The 17,186-nt window shown below is 38.2% G+C and overlaps 1 long non-coding RNA gene across 2 annotated transcripts in view; it reads right to left on the minus strand.

Moving 5' to 3' along the window:
• LOC138842556 (uncharacterized) overlaps positions 1-17,186 on the minus strand; it is a 241,459-nt gene that overhangs the window by 106,957 nt on the left and 117,316 nt on the right. Inside the window, exon 4 of one of the 2 annotated variants that reach the window (XR_011377249.1) lies at positions 13,990-14,112. The exons of the other annotated variant lie outside the window; for it this stretch is intronic. This is a non-coding gene — a long non-coding RNA (uncharacterized lncRNA). The remainder of the gene's footprint in view (positions 1-13,989; positions 14,113-17,186) is intronic. 2 annotated transcript variants of the gene reach the window in all.

The following is a 17,186-nucleotide window of genomic DNA, read 5'->3' on the forward strand; positions in this document are numbered from 1 at the left end:
TTATAGGGGTCCCAGAAGAAGAAGAGAAAAGGAAAGGGACTGAGAAAATACTGGAAGAGATTATAGTTGAAAACTTCCCTAATATGGGAAAGGAAATTGTCAGTCAAGTCCAGGAAGTGCAGAGAGTCCCATATAGGATAAATCCAAGAAGAAACACGCCAATTCACATATTAATCAAACTATCAAAAGTTGAATACAAAGAAAAAATATTAAACGTAGCAAGGGAAAAACAACAAATAATATACAAGGGAATGCCCATAAGGTTAACGGCTGATCTTTCAGCAGAAACTCTGCACGCCAGAAGGGAGTGCCAGGACATATTTTAAGTGATGAAAGGGAAAAACGTACAACCAAGATTACTCTACCCAGCAAGGATCTCATTCAGATCTGATGGACAAATTAAAACCTTTAAGACAAGCAAAAGCTAAGAGGATTCAGCATCACCAAACCAACTTTACAACAAATGCTAAAAGAACTTCTCTAGGCAGGAAACACAAGAGAAGGAAAAGACCTACAATAACAAACCTAAAACAATTAAGAAAATGGGAATAGGAACTACATATTGATAATTACCTTAAATGTAAATGGATTAAATGCTCCAACCAAAAGACATAGACTGGCTGAATGGATACAAAAGCAAGACCTGTATCTATGCTGTCTAGGAGAGACCCACTTCAGACCTAGGGACACATACACACTGAAAGTGAGGGGATGGAAAAAGATATTCCATGCAAATGGAAATCAAAAGAAAGCTGGAGTAGCAATTCTCATATCAGACAAAATAGAGTTTAAAATAAAGACGACTACAAGAGACAAAGAGCGACACTACATAATGATCAAGGGATCAATCCAAGAAGATATAACAATTGTAAATATTTATACACCCAACATAGGAGCACCTCAATACATAAGGCAAATGCTAATAGCTATAAAAGGGGATATTGACAGTAACACAATAATAGTAGTGGAGTTTAACACCTCACTTTAAGCAGTGGACAGATCATCCAAAATGGAAAGAAATAAGGAAATAGAAGCTTTAAATGACACATTAAACAACATGGATTTAATTGACATTTATAGGACATTCCATCCAAAACAACAGAATACTTTCTTCTCAAGTGCTCATGGAATATTCTCCATGATAGATCACATCTTGGGTCACAAATCCAGCCTTGGTAAATTTAAGAAAATTTAAATTATATCAAGTATCTTTTCTGACCACAACACTATGAAACTAGATATCAATTACAGGAAAAAAACTGTAAAAAATGCAAACACATGGAGGCTAAACAGTACACTACTAAATAACCAGGAGATCACTGAGAAATCAAAGAGGAAACCAAAAAGTACCTAGAAACAAATGACAATGAAAACACGATGACCCCAAACCTATGGGATGCCCCAAAAGCAGTTCTAAGAGGGAAGTTTATAGCAATACAATCCTACCTTAAGAAAGAAGAAAAAGCTCAAATAAACAACCTAAACTTACACCTAAGGATGTTAGAGAAAGAAGAACAAAAGAACTCTAAATTTAGCAGAAAGAAGGAAGTCATAAAGATCAGATCAGGAATAAATGAAAAAGAAATGAAGGAAACAATATCCAAGATCAATAAAACTAAAAGCTCTTTCTTTGAGAAGATAAACAAATTGATAAACCACTAGTCAGACTCATCAAGAAAAAAGGGAAGGAGACTCAAATCAACAGAATTAGACATGAAAAAGGAGAAGTAACAATTGACACTGCAGAAATACAAAGGATCATGAGGGATTACTACAAGCAACTACATGCCAATAAAACGGACAACCTGGAAGAAATGGACAAATTCTTAGAAAAGCACAACTCTCTGAGACTGAACCAGGAAGAAATAGAAAATATAAATAGACCAATCACAAGCACTGAAATTGAAACTGTGATTAAAAATCTTCCCACAAACAGAAGCCCAGGACCAGTTGGCTTCACAGGCGAATTCTATCAAACATTTAGAGAAGAGCTAACACCATCCTTCTCAAACTCTTGCAAAATATAGCAGAGGGAGGAACACTCCCAAACTCTTTCTATGAGGCCACCATCACCCTGATACCAAAACCAAAGGTGTCACAAAGAAAGAAAACTATAGACCAATATCACTGATGAACATAGATGCAAAAATCCTCAACAAAATACTAGCAAACAGAATCCAACAACACATTAAAAGGATCATAAACCATGATCAAGTGAGGTTTATCCCAGGAATGCAAGGATTTTTCAGTATATGCAAATCAATCAATGTGATACACCATATTAACAAACTGAAGGATAAAAACGATATGATCATCTCAATAGGTGCAGAAAAAGCTTTCAACAAAATTCAACACCTATTTATGATAAAAGCTCTCCAGAAAGTAGGCACGGAGGGAACTTACCTCCACGTAACAAAGGCCATATATGACAAACCCACAGCCAACATCATCCTCAATAGTGAAAAACTGAAACCACTTCCTCTAAAATCAGGAACAAGACAAAGGTTGTCCACTCTTGCCACTATTATTCAAAATAGTTTTGGAAGTTTTAGCCACAGCAATCAGAAAAGAAAAAGAAATAAAAGGAATCCAAATCGGAAAAGAAGAAGTAAAGCTGTCACTGTTTGCAGATGACATGCTACTATACATAGAGAGTCTTAAGGATGATACCAGAAAACTACTAGAGCTTATAAATGAATCTGGTAAAGTAACAGGATACAAAATTAATGCACAGAAATCTCTTGCCTTCTTATACACTAATGATGAAAAATCTGAAAGAGAAATTATGGAAACACTCCCATTTACTATTGCAACAAAAAGAATAAAATACCTAGGAATAAACCTACCTAAAGAGACAAAAGACCTGTATGCAGAAAACTATAAGACACTGATGGAAGAAATTAAACAGCTTTCTTCAGATGGAGAAACAGATAGAGAGATATACCATGTTCTTCAATTGGAAGAATCAACATTGTGAAAATGACAATACTACCCAAAGCAATCTACAGATTCAATGCAACCCCTATCAAACTAACAATGGCATTTTTTTTTTTTACAGAACTAGAACAAAAAAATTTAAACTTTGCATGGAAACACAAAAGACCCTGAATGGGCAAAGCAATCTTGACAAAGGAAAATGGATCTGGAGGAATCAGGCTCCCTGACTTCAGACTATGCTACAAAGCTACAGTAATCAAGACAGTATGGTACTGGCACAAAAACAGAAGTCTAGATCAGTGAAACAGGATAGAAAGCCCAGAGATAAACCCACGCACATATGATCACCTTATCTTTGATAAAGGAGGCAAGAATATACAATGGAGAAAAGACAGCCTCTCCAATAAGTGGTGCTGGGAAAACTGGACAACTACATATAAAAGAATGAATTAGAACACTTTCTAACACCATACACAAAAATAAACTCAGAATGGATTAAAGACCTAAATGTAAGACCAGACACTATCAAACTCTTAGAGGAAAACATAGGCAGAACACTCCTTGACATAAACCACAGCAAGATCTTTTTTGACTCACTTCCTTGAGAATTGGAAATAAAAACAAAAATAAACAAATGGGACCTAATGAAACTTAAAAGCTTTTTCACAGCAAAGGAAACCATAAACAAGATAAAAAGATAACCCTCAGAATGGGAGAAAATATGTTGTTGCAAACGAAGCAACGGACAAACAATTAGTCTCCAAAATATACGAGCAGCTCATGCAGCTCAATATCAAGGAAACAAACAACCCAATCCAAAACTGGGCAGAAGATCTAAATAGACATTTCTCCAAAGAAGATATACAGATTGCCAACAAATGCATGAAAAGATGCTCAACATCACTACTCATTAGAGAAATGTAAATCAAACTACAATGAGGTATCACCTCACACCGGTCAGAATGGCCATCATCAAAAATTTTACAAACAATAAATTTTAGAGAGGGTGTGGAGAAAAGGGAACCCTCTTGCACTGGTGGTGGGAATGTAAATTGATACAGCCACTATGGAGAACAGTATGGAGGTTCCTGAAAAACAGAACTATCATATGACCCAGCAGTCCTACTACTGGGCATATACCCTGAGAAAACCGTAATTCAAAAAGAAGCATGTACCACACTGTTCATTGAAACCCTATTTACAATAGCCAGGACATGGAAGCAACCTAAATGTCCATGGACAGATGAATGAATAAAGAAGATGTGGCACATATATACAATGGAATATTACTCAGCCATAAAAAGAAACAAAATTGAGGTGTTTGTAGTGTGGTGGATGGACATGGAGTCTGTCATACAGAGTGAAGTAATTCAGAAAGAGAAAAACAAATACCGTATGCTAACACATATATGTGGAATCTAAAAAAAAAGAAAACAAAGTTCTGATGAACTTAGGGGCAGGACAGGAATAAAGACGCAGATGTAGAGAATGGACTTGAGTACACAGGGAGGGGGAAGGGTAAGCTGGGACGAAGTGAGTGAGTAGCATTGACATATATACACTACCAAATCTAGAGTAGATAGCTAGTAGGAAGTAGCTGCATCGCACGGAGAGATCACCTCGGTGCTTTGTGCCCACCTAGAGGGGCGTGATAGGGAGGGTCGCGGGGAGATGCAAGAGGGAGGGTATATGGGGATATATGTATACATATAGCTGATTCACTTTGTTATACAGCAGAACCTAACACAACATTGTAAAGCAATTATACTCCAATAAAGATGTTAAAAAACAAAAGTAAAAATAAACCCATGTGTACATAGTCAATTAATTCATGAAAAAGAAGCCAAAAATATACTTTCAGGAAAGGAAAGTCTCTTCAATAAATGGGGTGAAGAAGAATGGAAAGCCCTATGCAAAAGAATGAAACTGGACACTTATCTTACACCATACACAAAAATCAACTCAAATTGGATTAGAGACTTGAACATAGACCTAACCCAATAAAACTCCTAGAAGAAAACATACAGAACAAATTCCTTGACATCAGTCTTGGCAATGATTTTTTGTTTGACACCAAAAGCAAAGACAACAAAAGCAGTAATAAACAAGTGGGACTACATCAAACTGTGAGGCAAAAGAAACCAGGAACAAAATGAGAAGGCAATCTAGGGAATGGGAGAAAATATTTTCCAATTATATATCTGCTAAGTGGTTAATATCAAAATATATTAAAATATCATATGATCAATAGAAAAACCAATCTGATTAAAAAATAGGCAGATCATCTGAATAAACATTTTCCCAAAGAAGCCATACAAATGGCCAATGGGTGAATTAGAAGATACTCAACATGACTAATAATCAGGGAAATGAAAATCAAAATGAAAATGAGGTATCACCTTACATCTGTCAGAATGGCTATTATCAAAAAGAAAAGAAAAAAAGTGTTGGTAAGAATGAAAACAAGAGGGAACCCTGTGAACTGTCAGTGGAAATGTAAATGAGTGCAATGTCTATGGCAATCAGTATGGAGATGCCTCAAAAAAATTAAAACGAGCACTACTATACGATCCAGGATTTCCACTTCTGGGTATATACCTGAAGGAAATAAAAGCACCATCTCAAAAAGATATCTCTTCATTGCAGCTCATCTACAATAGCCAAGACTTGGAAACAACCTAAGTGTCCATTGACAGATGAATGAACAAGGATAATGTCATCAAAAAAAAAAAGAAACCCTGCCATTTACAACATGGATGAAACTAGAGGGCATAATGTTAAGTGAAGACAAAGTCAAATACTGTATGAAAATTAAAATTAAAAAAATACTGTATGAAATCACTTGTATGTGGAATCTAAAGCACAGGCACAGACACACACACACAGCAGAACTCATAGGTACAGAGAACAGATTGGCGATTCTCAGAATCAGTGGGGATGGGGGTGGGAGTCTGTGAAGGTGCTCCACAGGTACAAACTTCCAGTTAAAGATAAATTCCTCCTGGGGATGCAATGTACAGCATGATGACTATAGTTTAAAATTTAAAACAAAGATGTCACTATATGAATTCCTCTGGCTCTCAAAGTTCGTTTTGCTTTTTTTCTAGTAGTTTGAACAGTTTAATAACAAATTCGGAGTAGAATGTATATATGAGTAGAGTAGCTTTCACCTGAATGAAATATACAAGATTAAAATAAGATATAATGCCTGGATGGGAATGCATGGTCAGCATGAGAAAACAGTCATCAAGGATGTCACAGGGAGGGACTAGGGAAGATTTGGGAACCCCAGTAGTGATTCTGTGCCCTCATATGATATGTGAACTTGGAATTCCCATAAAGGAATCAAGGAGAGTCTGAAGACAATCTACAACAGAATAACTCAGTTATTCTCATTGGGGTTTCTTTATGAGGTGCTGAAACAAAAATAAAATGCTTGAAATTTGATCATTTGGCATAAACAACTTCATTAGATGAAATTTCAGGATAAAATGGAAAAGAATCTTCATTCCTTCAATGTCAAGAGAAGGAAATATTTTTATTTTGGAAAGCATTTATACTGTTAATAGTTTTTATATTTTCACTGATTAAGCAGTATGTTATGAGAAAATTTGTCTTCGTGACAACTATAACGATAATTATAGAATTGCACCAAACAATATATGTGCACTCATGACAAACACATGGCCAAATATTTGGATTTAGAGGACCTGTGGAGCCTTGCTTCCTACAACTTCTAATAAGTTAAGCATAGAGTTACATCACAAGTGAATATGATTTTACTGCCACTACCATTTGTTATTCCAATACACAACTGGAGATATAACAGAAGTCAGAACCCTGTTTTGTTCTCATTTGTCTGAGCGATATTTGCTGTTGTGAAGTTACCAGTTCCCATGATTTGGCGGGTAAGTAGGAAGGAAGGGGGGTGATGGCTTCTGGCTTATCTTTTGTAGGGAAGTGGAGGATCAGTGAACATATTTCACCTTAGAATCGAAATTGGAGGCAAGAAAACAATCAGAAGAACATGAATGAATATTTGCAAACACAGCATGATTCATAATGAATTTGTTTCTGGTAAGCCCTTCAGATTCCATCACAGATTAATTTACTAAATTTGGAAATTTGAAGTAATAAATCTCCTTCCCATATGTCCTTCAATATTGATCACTGGACTGTCCTTTACTATATATAATCATTTATCATTAAACCACAAGGAAAGGGAGCACAATGTTTAAGGCAGGCCAAATCTCCCAACCTGGGTGTTATACACATTCAGACTTGATCCAGCCAGAAACTACATTTCAGAGACAGCTGCTATAGTGCAGCTGAGGGACCTTGCACCTTTACTGTCAGGAACTCAGAGCAGGGCCATTTCAACAAGGGGGAAATCCTGCCATTATGCTGCTCCCCAGACTGCTGTGGGCATTCATGGCTCTCCTCTGCTTAGCTATACATAATTGCAAACCAGGGTGTCAGCTGCTTGTCAGCACTCACAGGTGAAATGGGACAGAGGAGTAGATGTCTCAACTAAAAATACACTCTCACCCCTGCGTCACTAATGAATGAGTTATTTTGACCTTAAAGTCAAAGGACTAGCACCGTTTTAGAGACCCTGTCTGTACTTCCTTTTCTACTTGTCTATATGCCTTTGGTTCTTTTATTTTAATTCTCTCGTTAAAACAATGAAACCAAATGGAAGATTGACAGCTACATTCCACAAGAACGTGTAACAGTATACAAAACGTCAGTTACCAACTTCTGTGGCATTGACATGTACTGAGTGTTTACAGCCTGTAGATAACATGTTTTGTAGGAGTGCATTATAGCATTGTGTCACAGAAAGATCTGGCGTGCTTATCTTGACTTTATTTTACAAAGAGTAAAATAATCAGCTCCTCACAAGTGAGACAGAACACTTTGGACCAATGGGATAGAAAATGTGACATCAAGACAAGCATAGGACACACGATTTACTAAGTACAGTTCTACCTGGGGAGGCAACAGGACTGAATATCTGGAATATCCTGATCTTCCTCAAAGTCTAATAAATAAGACTCAATGTCAGGTTTCAAAAGAATATATTATTCCTGTTATAATTTCATGAAAACATAAAAAACTGCATAGATTCTGAAAACCTGAGGGGCTGATTTTTTAACATTTCATGTTAAAGTAACTTTATTTAGTGAAAACTCTAAATAGAGCCCTAGAACCCGGTTAAAAAAAAGAGATACATTAATTATTTTGGATAATATTGCTTTTCACCAAGAAAGCTGAAAATCTGTGAGTTTTAAAAGAACTCCACTGATTCAGACTGGAGAAAAGTAAAGAGAGGCTAAATAAATGACCAGTAAGTAGATTACAAGAAGGGTGCATACCCTATACTAAATTCTATTTTAAATGGACCGGCAAAATTATTCTGCTGAATAATTATCAACACGTGTCAACCTGTTTAATCTGTAGTTCCCCTCAGCTCAAAACTTTAATACTCATTTTTCCATGCTCCTTTTCAGATACTGCCTAACAATTACCGTGGGAAGAAAAGTAGACATAGTTTTGTGGTGAGCCAGACTTTTTCCCCATCTGTGCACTGACCACGTGGTCTATGAACATAACACCCTACTTCCTGTTTGGAGGAGTGACACAGGAACCCAGGTACTATGTATATGTGCTGCTAGGCCCTCAAAGACACTGAACTCTCAGCTTGAGGCAGAACTGAAAACATATGTGCAGGGGAATTCTTGCCACATGGTGCTCTCCAGCCTGCCCTGGGTATTCCTGGCCTTCATCTTCTCTGGTAGGGATGGTTCCAAATATGGGTACAAATGTTCAGGTTGAAAGGACTGCACACAGGCACATGGTACTTCACATGGACTTGGGGAGGAAAGGAGGATTGGAGAAAAGAAAGCTTATCATGATTTCAATTTGGTTTTTCTTTGGGTCCTAAATTAGTCTAATTCCTACATTATTTTGTTCACTACTTCAGCTCTGTTTTCTGATTTTTTCCCACAGGATTTGGTGCGGTCCAGAAAGTTACTCAAGTCCAGCCAGCCATATCCAGTCAGCTAGGGGAGGCAGTCACCTTGAGCTGTCAGTATGAAACAAGCTGGAGCTGGTACGTTATTGTTTGGTATAAGCAGCTTCCCAGTGGAGAGATGACTTTCCTTATTCATCAGAGTTCTTCTGGCCAAAATGCAAAGAATGGCCGATATTCTGTAAACTTTCAGAAAAGACATAAATTCATCAGCCTCACCATTTCAGCCTTACTGGTGGAAGATTCTGCAAACTACTTCTGTGCTCTCTGGGACCTCACAGTGCTTGAAGTAATAGGAAAAGCCAAACAAAAACCCCAGAGCTCAATAAGAGAGAGCCCCCTTGCTGCGGGAGCCACGCTGAAAGGCACACCTGCAGATGCCAGACAAGAAATGGTAGTCCTGTGGTTGCTTAATCTGTGGTCTGGATCAGGAGATTTAATTCTAAATAAAATCTCCTGCTATCTCACTTGGGAACAGATGTCCAGAGTAACTTTCTACTAATACATACTCAGTCTTGAATTTTTGACTTTAAGTCCATCACACAGAACATGTGTAAAATTGTCTAAAGTTGAAAACTTGCTCCATAATAATTTAAAGTGGCAGTTCCACCTAAAGACACTCACATCACAAACCTGGGTCTAGTTATCTGAAATGGTCATGAAAATCATTTCCTTAGTCCTTTCCTCTTAGACTTTGTGTCAGGGTACAATCAGAGAAGCAAATTACAAGTGATCTAGAATAAGAGGCTCACTGTAGAGAATAGAACTCAGGCAATAGCTAGAGCTGGTGGAGGGGTCTACACAAAGCTGTTATCTTTGCATCTGGTGTTGAGCCTGAATTCACTGTTAGTCAGTTAGAGTGTCATTTGGGAAGGAAAGTTGGATGTGGACAAAGCATGGACAGACTGTGACATGTACGGATACTACAACCCATGAGGACAATGGTACCCACAAAGATACACTAAAACTTGTCTGTCTCTCACCTCCTTCAGTCTCAGAATGGTGGGTGACCGCAGGAGAGGTGGGTGTCATTTGCCCTCATGCTACACGCATACTTGGTCCAAGACAAAGAGAAGATGAGGAGGAGATCGGGTGGGCGGTAGAGGAGTTGTGAGTCAACAATAAGATGAGCTAGTTCATCAGCAGCCACATGTGTGAGTTGCCCAGTTCCTGGAGCCCTGCACCAACCAGCAGAGCATAAAAAATGTGGCTACTTCATGACAACTACCTTCTAAACCTTGCGCAAGTCTTTTTTGTGGCCAACCCTAACCCAGAACAATACAGGGATGCAAATTCTGGGACATAGATATCCAGATAGTTGAGACACTACAAAGCTACTACAGTACCCTCTATGTCAACTAGTCACCCATCTATACCTCTTTTAACAACACAACTTTCAAATAAAGACAACAGCAAAACTATGTTTCCTGTTAATAAGATGCAGTTATTCCCCATTCAACCAAAACCAAGCTAACCCTCTCCCGAAGAGAGTACACCCAGTTAATTTATCCATTTTGGGGTGGTGTTCTTTCCTCTTATACCTCATTCACACTGTCCCATTGAACCCTGCATCTTAACCACTGAGATACAATGAGATATGAGATAAACTTATACTTGCACATCATATGTTACCACAGGCAGACAAGTAGGGGAGAGATTTAAAAATGGTTAATGTATACATAACCATATTCATATCAAAATGAAAAAGAAATTGTCATAAGTATTATAGTTCTTGTTTCTGCAAACGACCACATGATTGTAGGTGGTATTTATAACTACCATTTCCATTACCCATTCCATAACCTATTTGCTCATAGCAAGTACCTTCACTCACTGCTCTACTTGACTTCCTAAAAAACAAGTTTCTTATTCAGGAGCAATGCTATGTGGAAAACCATAAAGATGAATAAGGAATTCTGCAAGTCCACCACTGTGGTTTTGGCAGAAATTTGCAAGGCATTGAAGGCAAATCCAGGGGTCTATTTAAGTGGAAATAATCTTGCCAATACACAGGGAAAATCGATATATTGTATTCTGGGAAATATCATTAAGAATGATGCCTGATTTCACATCAGAAGTCACCAAGTGAAAACATTTTTAAAGTGTTAAGACAAATAACTAAAACTTTGAAACTGGCTTCTTATGAACATGAAAAGATATTTTAAAATTGTCTTTGTTAAAAATCACTGCTAGTAGGGGAGAAAGTCAAGGCACAGAATGGTAAACTGTATTTGCAATGCATATTTCTGATAAAGACTCAAATGCAATATATATTAAAAGCTCATGTAAATCAATAAGAAAAGAGTAAGAATGGCAAAACCTTGGAGCTCCAATTCAGAAATATTATTTCCAATAGCTAATAAATATACAAAATGATCATTATTCATCAGGGAATATTATTATTATTATTCATTAGGGAAATGAAAATAAAACCTCATCTGTGTCCTTTTAGCATCCTGAGTGAATCAGTATGGCTAGGAGAATAGGACCTAAGAAGAGAGGGAAAAATAATGACTGTCTCCAGGAAAATAAGTGCTTAAGTAAATTTCTTAGAAGCTCCCATCATTGAACTGATGTGGAGAAAACAACAAGCAGTAACAGAACACAGACCTGGACATTGAAGGAAAGGAAGGTTTTACTAGAAAAAAGAAAGTTGGTCCTTATTGGGCTTACTATATGTCAGGCACTGTAGTATGCATCTCAGATTCATTATCTAATTCAAATATCATAAACCCTATGAGATAGATTTTATTGTTCCAATTTTTTTAATTTTTCAGAAATAAGAAAGAACTTTCCTAACTGTGAATATCATCTCTAACTTTTATTGCCAGCCAGAGTGTAGCATTTATGGGGCTCCTAAAGAGCAAGGTTTGAACTATGGAGAAGCACTTGGCCCCAGCACAGGGTGGCTGGATGTCTCAGTGATGGTGACATTACTGGTTTAAACAGGAACCTAAAGGGAACTAGGAAAGAAGATGCCAAACCTAGGCACAAATTGCCCCAGGATCAATAGACGAGGAAATCATCCGCTAATCAGTTAACAGTGCTGAATGCTTTAGCAAGTTCCTTATGCAATAGTGTGCTGGGAAGAATAATGGGCCTCAGGGAAAGATATTATTCCTTAAACGCTCCAAGCATGTTTCTATATCAAGACCTGTGCTCCTTGCCTTTGTCCTCTCTATTGTGATTTTATGCCCCCAAATATCTACATGGTGAACCTCTGAATTCCTTCATGTCTTTATTCAAATGTCACCCCTTTGGGAATCTTTTATCTTTTTAATCTTTCTATTTTCCTTCCTTGAGAATCAGGCTCTAGCACACTGCATGCAGCAAGAAAGAAAGCTGAAGCACTGCCACCTGGTGTCCTGCTCAAATATTTTGTGATGCTTACACTGGCCTCGCTGCTGCCCTCTAGTGATATTGGGTAAAATTGTGGTGAAGCCTAGTCACAATAGAAGCTGCCATTGCTGAACCAGTCAGTAAACTTCCCAATGCAGAAATCAGGAGAGAGAGGATTCAGGAGAACTGGCTGTTTTTTTTCTTTTGCTAGCCAGATGTGAAAGTGATTGATTTCAAATGACATATACAACACATGAGATGATTTTGCCTGTGGAGTTATAGGCTACCTTGGAAAGAAAGCTCAGAATTGTTGTGCAAGTTTGGGGTTTCTTGTCTGGTAAGTATAATTGTGTCTACTGCTCTGTCCTTTCTTGTACTATAGCAATATCCTGAGAAGTGGGAGCAAGAGTCAATAATGGGAAAAAATAAACAATTGTAGCCAATACTGGGTGGTACACTCATTTCATATTATAATATGCCCACCCAATCTCTCAATATGACACCTTAATGAATTGACTTCTCATTAACAGTAAGAATATGATAGACCATGGATACTTACGATAACACATGAAATCTGCCAGGTAACCTGCTACATATATCTCAGAAAAATATTGAAATTTATCTTGGGCTAGATTCCTCTGCAATTTCAGATTCTGTCTCCCAACACCCCCCCCCCCCCGCCCCGCAAGATTCTGCACATTGCCTGCAGCTGGTTGACTGCCTAAGCTAGGGAAGGTGTTGTGTTGGGTGATTTGAATGTGTGTTCTCACTTAATTCTTACTGGAACCCTTCAAGGTTGGGTCCATCCTACTTTAGGGAGACAGTGTAGCAACGTGCTTGAGACCAAAGACTTGGGTTGTATTTCTAGATCTACCACTCGGTAGCTGAGTGATCTTCGGAAAATGACTTAATAATTTTTATGCTTCCATTTCCTCATATCTACCATGTGGATATTGACAGAATCTACCATGCAGGGTTCTTATGAGAAGTGAATGAGATGATGAATGCCAGTGCTGAGCCCAGCACCCCCAGAAAGATACTGGCTACTTGCAGAAAAGGGAATTGAACATGAGAGAGGTTCGATACCTTGTCTGGTGTTACAGAATAAGTGTCGGAGTGGAGCCCTCTCTCCATACCCTGTCTAGAGCAGATGCCTTCCCTCACCCCAAGAGCAACTCTCTAGCTCAATACAATATTGTATTTTTTAAGTGCTTATCACTATCTATAATTATCTTTTTAAAAAAAATCCATTTATTCAATTCTTCCTCCTCCTACCGCACCGTAGGCCTTTTATATCCTTTCACTACAGAATCCTCTATGAGTGAACAATACTTAGTGCCGGAGGCTCAATTTATGTGTGTGTGTGTGTGTGTGTGTGTGTGTGTGTATATAAAATAAATGTACAAAAGATAAAATTATTTCTAGAGTCCATGCTATTCAAACACTGACATAAAAGCTTAAGCTGGACTAATCTTTGTGTTGTTTATCTAGAACTGTCAATATGTATATCCTGCAAGTCACTTCATCTAAGATTTAATTTATGCAATATATCTAGTGATCAATTGGCTTCTCCTCGATTTCAGGTAAGGTGGGTTGCTGTAGATTACAGGATTCTACCTTACTAGTTGCATGAATGTCAAGGCTGTTGGAGGTATTCCTGTCTTATTCTGGACACATACCTTCCAATATCCGGGTGAATTTTTCAATGGATCAGTATTTTCATCAGAAATACGCTTCACAGCAAGTAGGCTTTATGATGGTGTGGTCATACCCACACTATCCTATTCATGAAGTGGTCTGATCTGGAGGAAAAAAAAAAGGAACTTTACCTGTACTAGTTTCTGTTTGTCTAGCAGTCCATTCCTAACGTCAGCCTTTGCATTTCTAAATTGGGAGACACTAATGAGCTTTTTCAGGACTTCCTTTATTAACCACAGTGACATCTCTTTTCTTGGGAAGGAAAGTCAGAGGTTAGCCATTGAGATATCTTCCAATCCTGTTCCACTTTCCAGAACACTATTTGAGTGTGTGGAAGGTACTGTTCCCTGAGTTTAGTTCCTTCCCCATGCTCTTTCCTTTATTTATTTCAGTTGTTCACTGGAAAGAAGGTTATATAGTCAATTTACACTGCCAATTTTCCAGAAGTACATTTAGATTCTGAACAATCTTAATTACTGCTATCTTGTACTGTTAAATTTCCCCTGGATGTTTTTTTTTTTTTCCAGCTGTTTTTTAAGCTTACAGGGAACAGAGAGTATTGCTTTCATAATTTTCAGATCTCTTAAGGACATTCTGGGCACAAGATGACTGTTTAAACTAATATGCGTATGTTCAATCAAACTAGCATTATTCCTGGACTGTGACACGGGCAAGATAGAACATAATTCTTATTTACTTTTAAACAACGCTATTTGAGGTAAAATTGACATTCCACAAAATTCATCCATTTTGAATGTACAGTTCAGTGATTTTTGGTAAATTAGCTGACTTATGAAACCATTACAATAATCCAGGTTTAAACACTTTTATCACCACAAAAAACTCCTTCATGCTCAATTATAGTTAATCCCTGTTCCGATACCTGGCCACAGGCAACCAGTGATCTACTTTATATCTCCATAGGTTCCTTTTCTGAACATTTCATGTAAATGGAGTCATTCAGTACATTTAAGTTGTTCCGTTTTTTTGGCTAGTAGAAAGAAACCCAAAAAGCAGACTCCTGTTATTTTTAGAACGTATCTTCTCTACCATTTAAAACATTTACTGAGTATCACAAATGTAAGTGGCGTGGCAGATTCCAAACACCATGGACCCCTTACCAGATAGATATGTGTTCTAGTTATTACCAGGTGTTTGACCTGGAGTGAATTCCTCAATCTCTTTCAGCTTTAGTTTTCCTGTTGGTAAATTGGGAATGATAGTAATTCTATTGTGTGATTTCTGTATTCGAACAATGTACATAAAGCAATAGATAATTTAGCACATGGTATGTGTGCACATTTATAATATGAGGATTTTGTTGAAAGTTCATATAAAAGATTCCTAACCAAAGTGTTTTTCCTGCCACAAACTGCCATCCCAATCTCTCTCAAGTTGAATAATTACAGTGCACGATGGGGCAGCCCACTTTTGAATGGTTGTCAGCTCTCTTTGTGCTGTGGACTCATGGGGGATGTCCTCACTGTTTGTGAAGCTGGTCTCAAGCAAGCAGTGTTTGAGCCCTCCTTTTGAGTGACAGGAAACTGAGTCTAGGTCAGAAATTGTTGGTGTGTTTCTAGGACTTGTATGGGGTCTTGTCTCTGATTGGCTGGGCAACCAGATGCAGAATCCTATTTTCTGAAGAAGAATATTCCTCTGCTGAGGATACTTGGGCAGGATAAATGGAGAGGAATCCTTTGCCAGCTCCATTGTTAATCCTGTGACTTCATCTTGGCCTTAAGTCCAGGGGCTGCTGAAGACATTCTGAACAGTATGTGGCAGTGATGGAGAAGGAGGGGATGTAGTCACGTAACTCTAGGTTCTATCTGGGAACGTGTGAAGACAATGAATACTGTGTAGAGAGATCAGTGTATGTCTGACCCTGTCTTTCTGAACAGAAATGAGCAGCATATTGAGTGTGGAACAGATTTCTCCATCTCTGCGTGTTCAGGAAGGAGGGAGCACCAATTTCACCTGCAGTTTCCCTTCCAGCTCTTTTTATGCTTTATACTGGTATAGATGGGAAGCTGGAAAAAGCCCTAAGGACCTGTTTTAATGACTTTAAATGAGGATGAAAAGGAGGAAGGATAAGTAAGAATCACTCTGAATACTAAGGAGTGTTACAGCTGCATGTACATCAAAGGATCCCAGGCTGAAGACTCAGCCACATCTCTCTGTGCCTGCACACAGGGCCCTTCAGCCTCTGCAGCCCATGCCCAAGCCTGTGCCTGGTGCTGCTCTGGTACCAGCATTGAGAAAGAGCCATGTGTGAGGTGGAAAAGGCAAATTCAATGAATTACAGTGTTTTCTATAACCAGAGGGAAATGCAATGATAGATAAACAAGAGTTCCAGTCACTGTAGCTCCGTCAACTAACGGGACTGTCATTACACATCACTCACCTCCATTCCCACCAGTATATTGGCCATATCATTGAATCAGATTCCTAGCCTCCTCTTTTGCCATGATTCCAAGTGAACTAGACAGTTACTCAAACCTTTCTAAAATAATTTAAAGTAGGGTAATATTCACCACTCGTTGCTATATCCTACTTCATTGAAGGCATGTTCTTCAACACAAAAAAAAGAACAAAGAAGAGAAATGGGAAAAGCAAATAATTTTTTATTGATTTCTCCTAGGTCTTCACAAAAAACTTTCTTAAAGATTTTGAAGTGAATATACCTTCTTTTCCGTAAGGGAGTTAACATCCGAGTGCCCTATAAGCTCACTCTCATGTGGCTCATTTCCAAGAGTATTAGAGTGTATTATGTGTTGACTATTCATGCTCTCTCACCCTTACTGTGCTAATGTTTAGCTGGAGTATATTTTCTATACTTGGCCTCACTGTGGACTTTGGACACAGCAATGTGACCAGCTTTGACCAATGGAATGTGAGTGGATAGGAAGTATGTTATATCATAGCTAAAACTAAATATATTCACATGGCATGTCTTCTTTTGTTTCTTCCCTGCATTTACCAGGTAGTGGTTGTCCTTTCAGCTTTTACCCATAATGTGAAGAAGATGCAAGGTTCAGAATGGAAAGATAACTCATAGTAGCAGAACGGATCGTCCTGTATCCAGGAGCAGAGCCTCAGAGTGCTGGGACTGCAGTTGACCCACAGCTAACATACCATGGACAACTCAGTAAACTTTGTTCTTCTGAGCCACTGACATTGT

The sequence above is a fragment of the Globicephala melas genome, chromosome 2 (genome assembly GCF_963455315.2).
Source record: "Globicephala melas chromosome 2, mGloMel1.2, whole genome shotgun sequence".
NCBI classification, from domain to species: domain Eukaryota; kingdom Metazoa; phylum Chordata; class Mammalia; order Artiodactyla; family Delphinidae; genus Globicephala; species Globicephala melas.